This window comes from Triturus cristatus, chromosome 3_2, assembly GCF_964204655.1.
Source record: "Triturus cristatus chromosome 3_2, aTriCri1.1, whole genome shotgun sequence".
In the NCBI taxonomy this organism is placed as follows: Eukaryota; Metazoa; Chordata; class Amphibia; order Caudata; family Salamandridae; genus Triturus; species Triturus cristatus.
The window spans coordinates 896,137,576-896,157,073 of NC_140584.1; the positions used below are offsets into that span (position 1 = coordinate 896,137,576).

At 46.3% G+C, this 19,498-nt stretch overlaps 1 protein-coding gene across 1 annotated transcript in view; it reads left to right on the top strand.

Annotated features, from left to right (window-relative positions):
• Nucleotides 1–5,108: 5,108 nt before the first annotated feature.
• SPATA22 (spermatogenesis associated 22) overlaps nt 5,109–19,498 on the top strand; it is a 1,280,753-nt gene continuing 1,266,363 nt past the window's right edge. The window contains exon 1 of the mRNA XM_085646915.1: nt 5,109–5,695. The gene's annotated coding sequence lies outside the window, so the exon portion shown is untranslated. The remainder of the gene's footprint in view (nt 5,696–19,498) is intronic.

The window sequence follows — 19,498 nt, forward strand, 5'->3', positions numbered from 1 at the left end:
CATACTACGTGTCTCTCGGACCTCTTTGAAGTGCATGCCCCCCCCAGGGGGGGGGGGCGGCAATCTGAGGGATAGCCCCGGGCGCCACAAGCTCTAGCTACGCCACTGCATTCAGTGCCACAGCGCGAATGTTCTCTGTGTAAATATGATATGTGAATTGGTATACCCATGATTGGCTGCTTATTTGGTTTATCTGTTAGTCCCTAGTAGCGTGGCCTGTGTGTGCCCAGGGCTGGTAAACCAAATGCTGTTGGTGGGCCTGCAGCGCTGGTTTGTGCCACCCACAGAAGCATCTTGTAAAGTGTGTCTCAGACCTGCCATTGCAGAGTCTCTGTGCAGTCCACAACTGCCATCGTGGCTGTGAAGTACACCCACTTCCCAGCCCCTGAACCTTCCCTTGGCATCATGTAAGTTAACCCTATGGTAGGGTGCATTGTATGTGTAAGGTAGGACATGTCTTGGTGTGTGTAGCATGTCCTGGTAGTGAATTACACCCAATTTCGTTTTTCATTACTGTAAGGCTTCCTGTTCTCTATAGGCCAGAATGGGCAGTTTGACTATTACATTCTATAGTCCTAACTGACCCCAGGAACATGGTAGAAAAACTAATTTAGTATGCCTGAGCTCAGAATATTAAAATACATCTTTTAGTGAAGTTTATTTTTATATTCTGTGTTTGAAAATACCACTTTTAGAAAGTAGGTATTTTCTTGCCAAAGCCTTCCAGTGTGCTCTGCTGTTATGTGTATTGGCTGTCTGGTTTTGGAGGGACAGGGCAGGCTGAGCCAGACCTGGGTTGAATAGAGAGATCTGCATTGGAGTATGGGGAGGGGTAGCTCCTTGATCTGAATAGGGCTGTGCCTGGAAAGGTGAATGCTGGCTCCACCTCCTACTGTGCGTCTGATGGCAGACCCCCTCTTTCTGAAAGGAAGGATGCAGCCTGGTAAACAAATAGCTCCAGGACTGAGCAGAACTGGTTGTGGCTGGGTTCAGTGACTTGTAGTTTCTGGGAACAAAGACTTATGGGGTATAAATATCTGTGCTGAAACCCCTACAATTGGTATTGCGCCTGGCCATCAAGACGATCTTCTGTCCGTGTAACTGAAGGAATCTGCAGGAGGTGACTATCCTTGTGCTTGTGTGCTGTTTATTGGATTGGCCTGCAGTGGTTACTATTGGATTTGGAAGAAGAGGGAAAAGGACTTTGAGAGAACTTTTATTAATCTTGCTAAAGCAATCACCCAAGGGCTAGGAGAGAGCTAGCCTCCTGCTGAAGTCTCAGGCACATCAGAATTCACCACCAGCCTCCTGATTCCACCCAGCGAGGATTTCTATCTGCAGATGAGGCTCCTGTGAGTTCCAGGGCCTCTAGTTCTACTACAGAGAAGAGCGTGCGGAAATCGTTGCTAACGCTCGTTTGCGAGCCGCCGCAGCTGAGAGCGCACTGGAAAATCATCGCGCAGCTGCCGCTGAGTGCTCGCAACCGAAGATCATCGCATCGCACGTTTGCGGGCCGCCAAGTGCTCGCTAACTCCAAAGATCATCGCATAGCACGTTTGCGGGCTTCCAAGTGCTCGCTAACTCCATCAAGGTCATCGTGTCACGACATCGCAACGCGGACGCCGGGCGTCCGTGATTTTCATCGCATCAGGATCGTCGTTCCCTCGCGGAGTGCCATTTCTTCGCATCGCATCCTGATCGCACACGCAACAGGATCGTCGCATCGTCTCCTCCCTCACGGCAAGGAGTCATCGCATCAACGGCGTAGCGTGCAGAATTTGTTGCATTGCCTCCGCACGCATCAGCAGATCGGCGCATCGTCTCCCCCCTCGCGGCAAGGATTCATCGCATCGCCGGTCTCACGTACAGAAAATCATCGCTACAGCTTCTATGTGACATTTTGATTGTTTTGCTACGAAATCCAGGTACTTGTAAGTAAAAGGGTCGTAGAGACCACTGCTTTGAACTGAACTCCTCTTTGCACATTTTGAGCTATTTTTGCAGCATTTGAAAAGTAATCCTATTTTACAATATTGTGGCTTTTTACAGTTATTGGTCTTGTGTTAAGTCTATATATAAAGATAACTTATTTTTTATAACTACTTGTGTGGTGTCCCTTTGTAGTGTTCTTATTTATTTATTTATTTATTTTAAAGGTTTTATATAGCGCTGGCTGGACCCAAGAGTATTAGAGCGCTTTACAGGATTTGGTAACACAGAATAACACACATACTTAGTACAATTGAGAAATAAGGCAAGGCAATGTTAACTTTAAGAAAGTTGTACGTTCGGAAGATCAAAATCTGGTATCAAATCGAAGATAGTAGATAAGGAAGACAGTGAAGAATTATATAGCATGTCAGTAGATGGAGGGGAAAAAGAGTGAGGTATATTTGTGGAGGGGAAGGAGGAGGTAAATTTATAAGTAAAGGGGGGTAAATATAGACAGTGAGCATGGGAGGAGTTCATGGCCAGAGACAGTAAGTTAAATTAAGGGCCCCAGTATTTGTTGAGAAGGAGCAACTTGAGGTCTTTTTTAAAGCAGGGGTAGGAGGGGTTGCAACGTAGATCTTTGGGAAGGATATTCCAGATAGAAGGCGCATTACCAGAGAATGAGCGAGACTGAGTTGATTTTTTTTATGCAGAGGAGGTAAAGGACAAGAGCGTTAGTGCTCCTCATTGTTCTAGTGCACCCAGCTTTTTGGAGTTTGTCAGAGAGGTAAGAAGGGGTATTTTGATGGAGGGCTTTGTGCGTGATGCAGGCGATCTTGTAGGTGGAGCTGCCTTCGATCGGAAGCCATTTAAGGTTTTTGAGAACTGGGGAGATGTGATCATAACGTTTACAGTCAGTAATACGCCTGGCAGTGAGGTTAAGCACGGATTTGATAGGGGCTGGGTGGACTTTAGGGGTACCAGCAAGAGTGGCGTCACCATAATCAATTCTAGACAGGACTAATGATTGAACAACTGATTTAAAGTCATCTGCTGGAATGAAGGGTTTAATTTTTTTAAGGTGATGTAGTATGAAGAGAGCACCTTTAGCCGAGTTGTTTATATGGGGAGTGAGACTGAGGTTCTGATCAACGCTAATACCAAGGGATTTGACTGAGTTGGAGATGGCAAGTGAGCAGTTGAGAGCTTTAATGTCTGTGATCCAGTGTTGAATAGGGAGCGAGTTGTTCTTGGGAGAGAATAGAATGATTTCCGTTTTTGGGGGGTTTAGTTTGAGGTGGTTTTGGTGGAACCACAGTTGGATCTTAGCATCGTTGAGATGTAAGACATCGTCACGGGATTTGATCTTGTAGTAAAGTTGTGTGTCATCGGCATAGAGGTGATAACTGATTTTCGCTTGTTTAAGAATAAGGGTAAGGGGTTCCATGAAGAGGTTAAATAGAGTGGTAGAGAGAATAGAGCCCTGTGGAACGCCCAGAGAGACATGCTGAGGTTTACAAAGGCAACCGCTGACTTTAATTTGTTGAGTTCTATTTTGGAAGTAGGAGGTGAACCACTTGAGAACATCACTGTCAATTTTTTCGAGGGCTTTGGATAGGAAGGATTGGTTGGAGATAGGGCACAGGCTGTTTAAGTCGTTGGGGTCAGCCTTTAAGGAAAACAGGCGGCATTTAAAAAAAAAAAACTGCTTTATTTAAAAGCATTCCCAGACATGGAGGTCTGCTGAGCCCAGCAGGCCACCAAACCTGGAAGGGCCAGCCATTCTCAATGGGGTCGTAAATTGCGAGTGCCTCATGAATATTGATGAGGCATGCAATTTGCGACCCCATTGAAAATCGCAAACAGTGTCTCTGACACTGTTGTATATGTCATTTAGCGGGTCGCAAATTGCAACTTGCAATTGAGCGCAATTTGCGACTCGCAAGATAACATGGTTGTATATCTGGTGCCTTAATCTCCTCATGCTAAAATCAAAATGAATGTGTCCTTGTGTACTGTAACTGATGCTCATGTGAAGCACTCCAATACCTTCTGGTCAAGTCTGCGCTATATAAAACTGCAAAAAAACTAAAATATTAAGTGTTTTGCACACTGCTATCATTGGGATATTCTTGGACTACATTTGGTTGATGTTTGTGCTACATTTGGGCTCTTTTTTCTCTGGTGGCCATTTTGGAAGACTTATTTAGCTCCCTAATTTCCTCATTTACGGCAGTGTCCTCAGTAGAAAATGTTTTCAGTTTTCCACTTCAATTCCATCAGGATGGCATTCAGATATGCCACACCTTTGGCATAAATTCTGAATGTTTGCTCTCTACCTGCTCATTAGAACACAGTAGTAAAGCTGCTGATCACCAGGGAGTTAACTGGCAGTCTGCTGCTGGTGTTAAAAGGGCATGTTTCAGTCTGCATGCCAGAATGTTTTAATGAAAACCTAGGCTTATCCCTACAGGCCATGTGTAAAGCGTTTGTGCAACCCCCTCACACCAACACAATGAACACACTACAAAAGAGACTCCACACAAGATTATATAAGTATACTATGCATAAAATATAGACCTAAATGAGATCATCCATAAATATTGTGCATACTATGCACTCCTGAGGTCATACTCATTATTCTGACTATGCAAGGTAAAACAGCATATAACATAACATCAGGGCATGAAATGCAGCAGTTGGGTTAGGAAAAACACCTAAATCGTCAAAGATCATCATAAGCACCGAAATCATGAAATATTATCAGTATAAACACATCAGCATCAGTTAACACGTGTAGGCAAAGGAACTGCTGCGCTCCTATTAGCGGTGTTATGGTAATCTGTATGCGCCCTGGTGAGAAAAATGGTTTGCCGATATAAACATTAGGCCCAAAAAGATGCAGGCGCTCCCTCTAGGGAAGTTACAGAACTGTACTACTGGGGTCTTCGTTGGAGTCTTCTCCCGACCGGTATGGAGCGAAGCCCAGCATACACTGAGCACCAGTACCTCGGCAAACACGGCATCACGGGACCAGCTAGAAATTGCCATAAAGCGCTACTCTAGGACTGGGCTCCCTCCAGAGCCTTTATGGTAATTGTTCACTCTGTACTCAGGCAACTAGATAACTGCGACGTCCAAAGCAGCAGAAGTGCTGTGTGGAATGTTGGGACTGCCCAGGTACATATGAAAGTACACCAGTCTGGTCCATTAAGTAAATCAGGGAAGCCGGGCTAGCAGGGGAGCTCTGTTGGGTTATAGCCCGCAAATATCCCAACCAGAGCCAAAGGGAAAAATGGTTGGTGCAACTTTTAGGAGAATTATGGTACTGTTGCTCGTAGAGTCGTACCACCACAGCCGTCTCTACCTCAGAGGATGGTGAGACTCCAGTCTGTCCCACGAAGACCGGAATGCGACAACTAATGCCCCCCCGTCCCCAACGTCCCCCTGTAACATTGGTGGGTGACGCTGTGCTCCTGTTGCCACGCCTGTGAGGTGGTCGCACCCAGTTTGACGGAACACCATTAGTGGAGAGGAGAGAGATCCTTGAGCGCACGTAACTACCACAGGAAACGAATCCTGGGGGGCCTGGTGGCGAGGCGGCATTGGTGAAGCTACTTAGGGGGTCGTGGGGCGGCGAAAGGGAACCCAAAAGCCAGCTGGGGGTTATCCCATTGCCCTCTGGCAGGCGGCGGCAATTACTGGCGCCCCCCACAAATCTCCGGGCCTTCGATAAATCGACGCCACATGACCTGCGACCCAGGTATTTGGTTATTTTTTTTGTTGAGGCACTGCATCGCTTCTAAAGTATTATTTAATTTAGTATTTAATTCTGCAATAATCTTCTACCTCATTTAATTGTTGCCAGACACTGCGCATTCTTTTCGAGAGAAGCACAGTTAAGTTGTATTTTACTAAAAACTAGGCAGCTGTGTATTTGGATATTTAAAATGTATGCATTTCGTGTCCGTGCTCCTAATGCTTATCCGCAACAGCTGACTTGTAGTTTATACATTGTTTTGTGAGGCTTATTTAATGCCTCGTGTATTTTTTTACTTTTTGGCCTTTCTGGTCTGTATATCAATTGCGCTCCAATCGCTTTGGGTCAAGTTCTGCTGCATAAAACTGGAAACAACATACTTTCGTCCTATTAGAGACTGTTAGTTTCTAATAGCAAGAGGGTATGTTTTTAGTCTATAATAGGACATGGGTTTGTTTTTATAATTTTATGGAGTAGAACTCGCCCCGAGGGGGGCTCTTTTACAAGGGCATCCATTATATTACACAGGGTCACATTTGTGTTTTCCTTTAGGAATGGGAAGCTTACGTTATTTGCCGAGAATCACAGGATGTTGAGCCGACGCCGGACATCGATTCTGGTTCCTTGGTTCCAAAGACAGTAGTTTTGGCGATAATGCCAGATCTTTTCGAGGTACTATCTGGTAGTTCCTGCACGTATAATGTATGCTCGTCTGTGCCACCAGTTTTTTAAGTACAAGCTTTATTTTTGGCAATCCCTGTCCGTATGGTTTTCACAATGGAGTTAGTCCTCTGGCTTTTTTGTAGGGTACTTCAATCTACCACGATTTGTTTTGATGCAGATATGTTTAGCGCGAACTCGACCTGAAGGTATTGGAGCACTTTACATGAGCACCAGTTAGGTTACACAAGGACACATTCATTTTTTGGTCTTGCCTAGCGAAAGCAGCGCATGTGCTGCCCTCGCTTTTGCGAGTACCTTTTGGAATCGATTCTCCGAAAGCCTTACATGCATGCGCAGGGATGGACAAAGATGGCTGCTCTCGCCATTTGTCCAAACCTAACAGCATGCGCGTGCATGTAAGGACAGTGGACAGCCCGCTGCCATCTTGTTGAACACAAGTGTTTTCACTTTAAACACGGTGTGCTTTCACTTTAAACGTGAAAGCACGCCGCCATGCACGCATGCACTGCTCACTAGCCCGGCCGACCTCCCTTGTTTTTATGTGCAGGCCATTTTGAGGACATTTGTTTGCTGCTGCAGTGTAAGTAAAACTTCCATTTTGTCTTGATTGTCTGGGAGGAAATCTGTGGCTTTCACTACAACTGCAGCCTTTCATTTTGTAGTAATTTACTTGGCGTTGCAACATCAGTGGTCATGGATGTTATCATTTTGATGTTTTGCCTGGAGGATCGAAATGTGACGCGATGCTAACTATAATATTTATTTTGTGTATTTTTGGTTTTGGATTAATATATATATGTTTGGGGCTTTTGTTACAGCACAAAGGGCTCTGTGTAAAACCTGTACTGCTCATAGGTGCTTTATCTATGCTAGAAAAAGAAAAAAGATAAACCATTTTTGTCAGCAAATAGCGCTTGGCAGCTGTCTGCTCCCCCGTAGGAGAGATGTGCACGGAAGATGACACCAAGACGGGTGCCAAAAAAGATTATTTTTAATATAATTGAGAATTAGCTCCAGAAAGTGACAGGTTCCCCTTCCTAAATCTGACCATTTGGAGAAACAGGCATGGGATAGTCAGTAGGTCTAACTTGCAATTTGATTATTAATTAAAACATAAAGCCTGCTGTAGTGTAAAAACATAGTTTAAATGACTGCTGTCTGTATGCAATGCATCTGTGAGATAATTTAATGTGTGATGATTTAGAGTGCTTTTGGTATGTAAAATGGTCTTTCCGGGATTGCAATGCGAGCACTCGAGAGGAGGTGGAATGATACAACAAACAGCCAATAGCATAAGCTGATAAGTACTTCTGTGGGCGGAGCCAAAGCTCACTCTGTACATTTGAAAAATATTGTTAACAATGTGTTTTGCAGACAACTGCGCTGTCAGTCTACACCTACGAAGCATGCAATGCCTCGAGCCTTTGGCAAAGCTCCCTCACATCAGTTTGAAATGCCCCACATGCCAATACTGTTCACACTGTGTACAGGAAGGCGAGATTTATTAAATATGAGGCCCGCGCCATTAGTAAAGGCACGCACGCTTTATTTCTTATCATAAGTATACGAAAGAACGAAAGGGCATACCGAAGAGATACTCTGCAGTGTTGGAGGGGAATTGACGTATAAAACATTAGTGAAGCATCTTGACACTTGTGCTGCCTTCAGGTGTTAGCCCTTCAAGGCGCACACACACATCCTCTGTGCACGTGGGTGAGCACCCTCTCTTTTGAGAAACCTGCCACTTATTTTCTGGGCGACTGTAGGTCACAGGAAACCCCGTTTTCGTCTTGTAACTGTGCTAAAAATGTGCATACTGGGTTTTTGCTAGCGCTCTAAATATGTCCCCTGCCTCACTGTGCGGCAGCCCAGGAGGATAAGTCTTAATTTCTTTTCCTTGGAGACTTTCATCAGAAGTAACAGGCATTTTTATTCAAGCATGCGGCTTGCAGCAGGCTCTGGTATTATTTCACTTGCGAAATGCCTGGACTTTGTTTTAGTTTTATTTGTATTATTTTAAATTTCGTACGCATGTGCTCAGTTTTCTATCGCCTATCTCCCAATGATGCGCATAGGAATTGTAGAATTTACCAAAAATGGCACTAATCTGTAGGTAGGCGGTAAGATTAATTTTGCCAAAATTAAATAGCACTTCGTCCGCTGATTCTATATTTATTAGTAGAAAAGCTCATGGCAATTTCCTTTAAAGGAGTTTGCATTTTCTGCTGAAAAATAAAAGCCCTTTATTTGATTTAATTACCGAACCAAGTGTTTGGAGTGGTGATTTGAACCTGCACTGAAGCCACAGAGGAAATCCACTCGAAGGTCACCCGCCTGAGACTGCAGCACAGAAGTATGCAGCGGGTTAAAGGGGCAGCTGGACCCTTACATAAAATACCATGCACTATCTAACTTTTCACCCTTTCCGTCTGCAGTTTGCACTTGTGCTGGTAAGGGACACAGCATAGTAATAGTTGGCTTATTAATATTCATAAGATGGCATCTCCAGTAGTTAGCTGATTTGTCCTTTAATACACTGTGTTTAAATAAGTAGAGAATCATGTGACTGACATTTGAGTGAAATCTGGATGCAGAGATAACTGTGAAAATCATTGCAAGATGTTTGTGTCTAAACAATACACCCCATCTGAACACACACCCTTTGTGGAAATGTTTGGGGATTAATCCATGGCTATGTTGTGTGTCACTCACTCACGCATAAGACACCATTCCAACTTGGTGAACGATGTGTAGTTTATGCATGACTGACCTGCATGTCAGTCTTGCTTTCGGGAAAAGATTTGTGAATCAGCATTCTGTGCATGGGACCCAGGCTGGAGAAATGAGGTCTCATCTAAAAGGAGGAGCAAAGAGGGAATTTAGGGGGAAAGAAGGGAGCCCTCGATTCAAAATAAGTCAAAAACAAGCATTAAAAATGCAATAGGTCTCGCCTTTCATTAAGTTAAAGCCATTTGCTTTGCTATACAATACCATTAGCAAAGCAAATGGCTTTAACTTAATCCAAGGCGAGACCTGTTGCATTTTCAATGCTTGTTTTATTTGGTAAACGACACATAATTGATGGACGGAATGCAGAACAAATCAAAACATTCACCCCCAGTCAAGAGATCTAGGTTAAATCCATCATTCTTTTGCTCACCATGCCACCCCAGTTTAGACCTGGCTATATGCAAATCAGTCTTGACTCTGCGCCTCATGGGAACAGTCCAGCCTGAACTGCCGAACCAGGTCCTCCCTGGACCGGAAACAAGCATCCTAGGACCGGTTTCGGGGTTTCACCCCTCTTCAGCCAGGATAGCTTGATTCCAGTGGCACAGTGAGCCCAGGACTCACGTCTGAGCATACCTGGTCCATCATCCCCTTTTGTATCGCTTTGTTCGCCCTAAGCTGGCAGGGTATGCCCAGACGTGGGTCCCTTGCTCATTTTGCCACTGGATTCACGATAGCCTGGCTGATGAGGGTTATGAACCCGAAACCGGTCCCAGGATGCTTGTTTCCGGTCCAGGGAACATGGCTTGGCAGTTCGGGCTAGACTGTTCATATAAGGCACAGGGTCAGACTGATTTGCATATGGCCATGTCTGAACTGGGGTGGTGGAGTGAGCTAAAGAATGATGATGGATTAAACCCTGATCAGTTGACTGGGGGTGAGTGTTTGATTTGCTGAAACGCTCCGTCCATCATCCCCTTTTGTATCGCTTTGTTCGCCCTAAGTTGGCAGGGTATGCCCAGACGTGGGTCCCTTGCTCACTTTGCCACTGGATTCAATATAGCCTGGCTGATGAGGGTTATGAACCCGAAACCGGTCCCAGGATGCTTGTTTCCGGTCCAGGGAAGACATGGCTTGGCAGTTCGGGCTGGACTGTTCCCATGAGGCACAGGGTCAGACTGATTTGCATATGGCCATGTCTGAACTGGGGTGGTGGAGTGAGCTAAAGAATGATGATGGATTAAACCCTGATCAGTTGACTGGGGGTGAGTGTTTGATTTGCTGAAACGCTCTGTCCATCATCCCCTTTTGTATCGCTTTGTTCGCCCTAAGTTGGCAGGGTATGCCCAGACGTGGGTCCCTTGCTCACTTTGCCACTGGATTCAATATAGCCTGGCTGATGAGGGTTATGAACCCGAAACCGGTCCCAGGATGCTTGTTTCCGGTCCAGGGAAGACATGGCTTGGCAGTTCGGGCTGGACTGTTCCCATGAGGCACAGGGTCAGACTGATTTATTATTATTATTATTATTTAGCGACTTGTAAAGCGCCTGGTGACCCAAGGGCATCCCCGCGCTGTAAAGAATTGTTATCCAGATGAGGGGGAGGAAGAGGGGAGGTATTATTTGGGGAATAGTAGTGTCTTCAGTTTTTTACGAAAAACCAAATAACTGGATTCCAGTCTAAGAGTACGTGGGAGGGAGTTCCATCCAGTAGCCGCTTGTACAGAAAATCGTCGGCCTCCTGTGCGTGTCCTTTTGAATTTGGGAATATTAGCTAGGTGCTCATTCTCGGATGGTAGGGATCTGGGTGCTTTGTAGGGAGTGACCATGTTACTGAGGATCGCAGGGCCAGATCCGTTGATCAGTTTGTATGCCGTGCACATGGCTTTGAATTCCACCCTTTGGCGCATAGGGAGCCAGTGTAAGGCCTTGAGGGCAGGTTTAGCTGACACTCTAGATGGAAGGTTCATGAGCATGCGTGCTGCTGCATTCTGTGTCCGTTGCAGTCTAGTCAAGGTGGCCTCAGGTGCTCCCAGGTAGACCATATTACTATAATCCAGCCGGGACAGTACTAGCCCCTGGATGAGTAGTTTCCTGGATGCGGGTGGCATATGGCCATGTCTGAACTGGGGTGGTGGAGTGAGCTAAAGAATGATGATGGATTAAACCCAGATCAGTTGACTGGGGGTGAGTGTTTGATTTGCTCAAACGCTCCGCCCATCATCTCCTTTTGTATCGCTTTGTTTTATTTGGTAGGCACGGGGAGAAATGGGGTCATATTATCAAGGACAGAGTTAAAATTATCGCTGCTTTTGCGGCAGGAAACTGTCGCTAAAGCAGCGATAATGGGCTTGATAATATGCCCTTGTGAATTCCCATAGAAGCGCAGGTTCTAGTGTGAACCTGGGCTTCTATGGGAATTCACAAGGACATATTATCAAGCCCATTATCGCCGCTTTAGCGACAGTCTTCTGCCGCTAAAGCGGCGATCATTTAAACGCCGTCCTTGATAATATGGCCCTAAGTAATTTGCCCAGAATCCCAGGATGTGGACGCCACCCCAAGGCTCGAACCTTGGTTTCCCAGCTCCAAAGCCGGCAATCTAGCTGTCAGACCACATCCAGTAGCACAGTTTATTTGACCTCACATAATAGGCTATGCTGTTAGCAAAGCTATTCTAAGGTCACTGCTGGGTCTGTCTGCTGGGGTGAGACATTTTCAACATTAAGGAACCGCCAGTATAATATTATCCTTAGATCCAATCATCCCACCTACCACTGATACCTTGATTCTTGAAATGCTGCGATTGTCACTTTTTTGCACTAATGTTTTACTAAAAAACACATTGCAACAATAACTGTGCTCCTTACCTGTGCCCTTTGCCTTGGGGACTTTGATTTTCAGTCTTGCCCGTGGTAAGGGGCACAGTGGTGTCAGTTGTAAGGTCCCAGCTGTTTGGATCTCCCCAACCTCTAGTAGCAAGTATTTCAGATGCCAATGTCTGCCATCATATGCTCAGTAAAACATATATGTAGATGTTGAAGTAGTTAAAAAGCAGTGTTAGAATATCTTGGCCTCCTACACGATTGTTTCTGAACCAGCAGACCTCTGATTTTCTCACATTCATGTATGAGTAGAGCAGGCGAGTTATTTATTTGCATTCTGTACTTTTTAGTCATATTTATCAGATTATAAAACTGACACTATAGGTACAGAATACAGTGGGAAACCGGACCTGGCAAAGCAAATAGGCCTAACGTTGTCCCCCAACGTTCTGGATTTGTCGGTGCTAGTTATGTATCTTCATGTCTTTTGCAAAACGTTATTGTTAGCATAAGCTGCAGGGTTCTTGTCATTGTAAAAAAAAAAAAAAGCTAAGATTTTTTTTGTTCTCGGATAGCACACTTGTTATAGCAGTTCCTGAAAGGAAGTACGTTGTCCTGTTCCTTATGACAGAATGAATGATGTCGCAGTGAAGTTAGTCGTTCAGCTGATGTGAGCTGACTGACCCTATGCCCATCTTGTATGCTGCTCTGGGTGGGACAAAAATATAAATGACACAACAGGCCAGTGGAAGAAGAGGCCTGACTGAACGTTCTTGCAATTTAATCCTATTACATATATAATTTCAGTGAAATCACCATACATAAAAACACCTGGGCTAAATAACCTATAAAATAAAGTATGCTTGAAACTCATTCTGTCACCTTTTTTTTCCTCTCGACACTTTATTCTCTCTTTTCATCTTGTACTCTTCGTCACTCTTTCGTCTCGATTTTGTTTCACCATCTTTTCATCACAGTTTTGTTATTCCTAACATGTTTCACACTCTTCCTTTCTATATTTTTTTTAATCAACGTAACTAAGCTCCTTTTTGGGTCGAAGCTTGCCAGTCAGCACAGCTGTCTGGTTTGCTGAAGACATCTTGGGGAGATTCAGAAAACTGACCTATCAATGCATTCGCCCATTGCTTACCATTGGCTTTGTGGTTTGTAACTCACATTTTCTGGCTTTCTATTTGCTGGCTTTATTTGCTATAGGCTGTCCAGTTTGAGTTCGCCCCTCCTGTTGCCCAAACCTTGTTTACTGTATTCTTACGAATTCACTATCTGCAAACAGGCGTTTATATCTTGTTCTTATCTTATCACATTTGCTGTGCATTCAAAGACAGAGGTCAAATGTCAGGCTGTCTCTTTCAAGGAGCTTGGTGTTTATTTTTATTTCTCTGACTTCAAAGTGAGAGAATTTGTGATAGTCCTGCTAAGTACCCATGTAAGAGGAGAGTATGTTGGAAAAAGTTTTTCTCTCGCACACTACAACAAGCATTAACAAGCATTTGCAATGCAATTAGGTCTCGCATTTGTGAGAGTTGAAGCTTTTGGCATTGCAAATGACAATACTTTTTATCTGTTTTGATAATTAACACAAATAAAAGGCATTGTTATTTACAATGCCAATAGCTCAAACTCTTGTAAATGAGAGACCTATTTAATTTTAAAGAAGCGGCCGCCATTGTCCCGGGCTGCTTGGAAAGTGAAAACATGCATGGCGCGTTGAATATTGCCCGCCTCTGGCCTAGATACCAAGGCTGGCCACGATCCTTGTGCCACATCCAACCATGCACTCAGTGTCGGTGTCCTTTCAGCCACATGCTCGCCTGGCTGTACACCCCCCACCACAGCTCCCGGCTGACTTTTTCAGACAGAACAGACTGCGAAAGTTGAGCTTATGAGTTTGGAGAACAGAGCAGAGCTGATGGTGATCTGAAAGGCGTCGGTATCAGCAGATCAGGCTCTGAGCCGAGTCTGGCACCCCTGAAGTCCTGTCTGTCTGGAGTTTGGGGCAAGCCTCTGACAGATACCGACGACGGCAGGGCACTCAGGACTGCGAACAACGGCGCTTCTGGGACGGGCGAAGGCAGCAGGTTCACTGGTGGATGTGCGGGGGTGGGGCAGCGGGGTGGAAGTCGAGGAAACATGCAGAGGGGGACACGGGGAGGCATGTGGGAAGGAGGCACACAGGTGTACAGTAGGAACTCAGGGCGGTATGCAGGGGGGACACAGGGAGATACGCATGTGTGGAGGGCAAATTACAGCCTAAGGTGCAGGAAGGAGGTACGCAGGATCACACGGGAAATTGCACAGTGGCCCCAACACAGTAGGGGGACGAAAGAAAGTTAGAAGGGTCACAGATGAGAGTATCAGGGGTCAGAGGCAGAGTTATGCATAGTCTGCATCGCAAGGGGTGCTAATAAGATATTTAGGGGTAAATGGGAAATATGCAAGTTGGTTATGGCCTGGGTGTGCTAAGGAGATATGCAGGGGAGCAGAGGGAGATATACAGAGTAAGAATCTGGCAATGCGGGGCAAGGAAAGGAGGTTATACAGGGATAGAAGGGATAGGCAGGGAACACGGGGAAATCCAGTCTGAAACAGGTGTTTGCAGAGGGTGAAGCACAGTGGAGACAGTCGGGGATATCCAAGTTGGCACAAAGGTGTGTGTGCAAGACCATGGGGATATGCAGGAAAGCCACACATCGGTTTAAGGAAGGTCCGAGCATGGGTCATACAGTGGTCAGGGATGTGCATGGGAATACTTTTAGGTGAATACAAGTGGCATACAAGATAAAAGTAGTGTGAAATGCAGGGGGCAAGTGGAATAGGGAGAGACACATGCTGGTCGCACAAGGGGCGTGCACTGTGGCACAACGGTGTATGCAGGATTGCCACAGCAGAAAGTTCAGAATAGATACGTGTGCATGTGAGGTGTTTGGAGGATGGGCAAAGAGGGGCTATGCTAATGACTCAGAGAGGGTATGAATGGTCAGTACAAGAGAGCCATGTAGAGGAAACGGCAGGGTGTGTAAGTGGGATGTGCAGAACAGACATGGGAAGTGTATGGACGGGTGGGCACTGGGAGGGCATGGAGAGGCAAGCAGAGTGGGAACAGAAGTAGTCTATTTAGTGAACTCGAAAGGGGTGTGCAGAACTGACAGAGGAGGGTATGCGGAACGGACACAATCTGGATATGCACGGGTTGGGGGTATACAGTGGAGGGTTACGACGGCATGGAGGGACAGTGAACACCAGCCAACCTTACCGTGTTCATCCTGAGCTCCAGGGAGAAGGTGCCTGTGCTGTGGTCTGTGCACAGTGATGCTCCGGCCCCCTGAGCTCCCTGCTCGGCACAGGTGCTCCGCCCGCCGCGGTCCTTTCCTGGAGGGGCTCGGAAGAGGCTGTCCAGGGAGAGAGAGGGCTGCCGTCCATTCACCGCAGTGCAGGCCCGCTTTCCTCGCAGCCGGTGCTTACATGTGGATGAGCACACTGAGCACTGACTGAAGTTTGAGCCTGAGGACTCCTGCACTGCTCGGCAGCCGGCCAGGCAGGGGAGGAGTGAGGAGGGGTGCGACTGAGGCTGCTCTGATGGTGACGTCACGCTGCAGATGTGCAGGAGGGGGACCGAGGGCACGCTGCGCGCCTGCACACAGGCCAGGCGAGGGGGAGGGGGCAGAGAGGTTCAGACAGGGGTAGCTGAGTACACAGAAGCAGACAGATACTGAAACTCTGAAGCACCTGGGGATGGTCAAGGAAGCAGAGAGAATAACTGGGGACGGAAACTAAAGTCAGGCGCTGAAACAGATGTAGATATAGAGATCGAGAGATGCACAGACAGCCACCGAGACACGGGCACCGACACAGAAGCACAGGACTGGACATGAATGGATATTAGGACTGCGATTTCAAGACAGATACCAGCACATAAACTCCGAGACTCAACTATTAAGCGAAACATCGAGATAAAGTAACCACGAAAGTTGCAGCGCGACAGATCCACGAACAAAGACACATGTAGAGACAGACAACGAAGCACAGACACACACAGGTACAAAACAAACTCCGAAACATCTTGAAATGAAAACAGATACCAAAAAACAATAATTGAAGCCTCCCGATCGAGTGAGATATGGAGATAAATGAGACCTGTAATTAGATATATAGACTAAAAGCTTGTAGCAAGGGCACAGACACTTACTAAGCATCGATGCCAGGGTACAGAGAGTCGGAATCCCTTGTCCTCCCCGTGACCCCATGCGCCGCTGAGCTCTGTGCCTGCTTCACAGCTGTTGTGAAGACTTTACTTATCTGCTTGTTAAATAAACAAGCAGATAAGAAAAGTCTTCATGACAGCGGGGAAGCAGGCCAGCTAGTCCTGGTGGGCCGGCCCAAAAAGCGAAAAGGAGGCACCATGGAAACCTCATTTCCAAAGCCAGCGCACCGTTTAAAATAACGGTGACGCAAGCCAATGGGAATAAGGGGCGGGGCTTTACGCCCTTTGCAGAAAGTACTCATCTGCAATAAATCTCACCGAGCGAGCTGCGCCTGTGCGCAGCAATGCTAGGTGAGACCTAAAAATGCGATAGGTCTCGCCTTTCATTAAGTTAAAGCCATTTGCTTTGCTATACAATACCATTAGCAAAGCAAATGGCTTTAACTTGATCAAAGACGAGACCTATTGCATTTTCACTGGAGGGGTGGTGGGGGCGGGCAAGTAGTATTGTGGAAGGGATAGGAGGTGGGGAGAGAGAGGGCACAGCCAATCAGTCAGCCCTTTTCCACTGTGACCTCCGTGCAAGCTGTGGACTCGGGAGATGTAGATCAGTGTTCGAGCCTCAGTGTAGGCTCAATATGCGGTAAATATGTGTAATTTTTTAAAAATCACTTATTGCCCGCCCGCACTATATAAATGCACAAATGTTAATAGCAGGAATACAGACGGCTGGGCCATTTCCTCTCGCTTTTGGTTACCGCATCTGTGTTTTGTAGGGATGGGCAACTAGTGTGTGGGAGGGATTGGAGGTGGGGAGAGAGAGGGCACAGCCAATCAGTTAGACTTTTCCCCCTGTAACCTCCCTGCAAGCTGTGGACTCGGGAGATGGAGATCCGTGTTTGAGCCTCAGTCCGTTCTCCAATAAATGGACTGCTGTTCACGTTTTTGTTTTCCAGGATGTCTGAATATTTGATCCCGTCGAAAGCATAACATCTCAAAAAAACAACTTTTCACAGTCCTTACACACATTATACTTGTTTTGCAATAAAAACTAAAATTATCACAGAAGTTTGCTCACGCGCAGTGGTTTTCAAGGACGTCTGAATATTTGATCCAGTCGAAAGCATAACATCTCCAACAAACAACTTTTCACAGTCCCCGCACACATCATACTTGTTTTGGAATAAAAACAAAAATAAATTATGAAAGAAGTTTGCTCACGCGCAGCGGTTTGCAAATCAGCAGCCCCACAGGCGGTTATGTTTCGAATGTGCCTTTGTATGTCGAAGGGGTTAAACGAGAAGGTGCTGTCTGGAGTGCAGTAACGGCGTGGAAAGAGCTCACACTCTCTCAGCTCCAAGAGCGGACCCTTGGAGCCAGACTCCCACCGCAGGCCGCCAGGAGAAGTGCAGCTGTGCCCCATTTCCGCTGCCCTTCCCTACCCGACCCCAATGACACGCTTCTCGGCCTAGGATTTTGGAACGCCGCTGAACAAACTCTGCAAATTTAATTCAGGAAGTCTTTCACACAATACGCTCTGAAACTTTAAAAAAATAACAAATATAGGGCTCGCGGCCCCGAAAATGAAAGCGGACCGCCCATGTAACTTACCAAAAATAACAAATATAGTACTTACCAAGTAATTGAAGGAGGCCGTGTCCCTCCGCAAGTAAAAGAGCCAGTCCTGGTGGGCGGGGCTAAAGGCGGACAGAGCGGTGACAAGGAGGGATTAAAAAGCCTCCTTCACAATAGAAAGGCTGCGTTTAGCATAAGCTATGACGCAAGCCAATGGAAAGAATGGGTAGGGCTTTAAGTCCCCTTCGGAAACCGTATTGATGCCAAGAGGCCCTCGCGTGGCGAGCGCAGTGCATGCGCGCTGCTAACGTCAGGCGAGACCTAAAAACGAACTGTGCTGATGTATAAGAATTAGTACAAATGAAGGTTTTTAAAAAAAATCCTGAAGTGTGGTGGAAACAAATATTTGAATATGACACATCAATACACTAGGTGATGACATTAGCACACATTATCGGTTGTATGCAGTAACGGCACATTTCGGTGCAAATGTAATGGTCATTTCAATTGAAAATGTGTTGTCTGTAATGGCAGTGGGCTACCACACCATGCATACCCCACACTATGCCACTCACTCTGTGCCCCTCCACTGTAAGACACTCCAATATACGCCACTCCTCTCACCCCACTGCACTCCTCCCCACTCCACTGCACACCAATATACCCCAATCTACCCCATGCCCTCCAGTTTGCAACATTATACCCCAATCAATGTACCCCACCCCACACCACTCCAATCTGTCCCAATCCACTTACTTTGATCCAATCTACCCTACTCCATTACAATCTACGCCAGTATACCCCACTTCACTCATTCTAACCCAGTCAACCCCATCTCACTGTACCACATCCCACTTCAGCCTACCACACTCCACTGAAGATTACTACACTCTGCTCCAGTCTACTCCAATCCAACCCTCTCTGCTCCAGTCAACCCCACTCTACTCAAATCTAACCCAGTCCAGTTTTCCATACTTCATTACAGTTTTCCACTGCAATCCATCCCACTCCACACCAATATACTCCACTCCAACTGACCCCACTCCAGTCTAGCACACTGTACCCCACTCCGCTCTACCCAAATTTACCGCACTCCACTCAAATCTACCCCAATCCACTCCACACCAATGTGCCCTATTCACTCCAATCCAATCTTTTCCCCTGCAATGTACTCAACCCCCAATTCACCCTTATCTACCCCACTACACTACAATCTACTCCACTCTACCTAACTCACGTCTCGATTCCACTCCAATTAATCCCACTCTACTCCCCCTCTCAATCTACCCCAATTCACTGCACTCTTCCCTAGTATACCCAAATATATCCCACTGCACTCCACCCTACCCTAGTCTACCCCAATACACCACACTCCAATCCACTCTACCCCACTCCAATCTAATCTACCCCAGTCTACTTCAATCTACCCCACTCTAATCTACCTCATTCTACCTCCTGCACTGTACCACACTCCACTCTACCCAAATCTACCCCACTCCACTTAACTCCAATCTACCACACGCTACTCAACTGTTACCCAAACTACCCCACTCCAATCTCCCTAGCTCCACTCCAGTCTACCCCACTTTACCCCAGTCTATACCACTTCACCCCATTCCACCCCACCGCAATCTACCCCACTCCATTCTAGTATACCGTACTGTAATCTACCCCACACTACTCTTCCCGTATCAATCTCGACTCCATTCCATTTTATCCAACTCCACCCCATTCCAATCCACCTACCCACACCCCACTCTACCACAAAA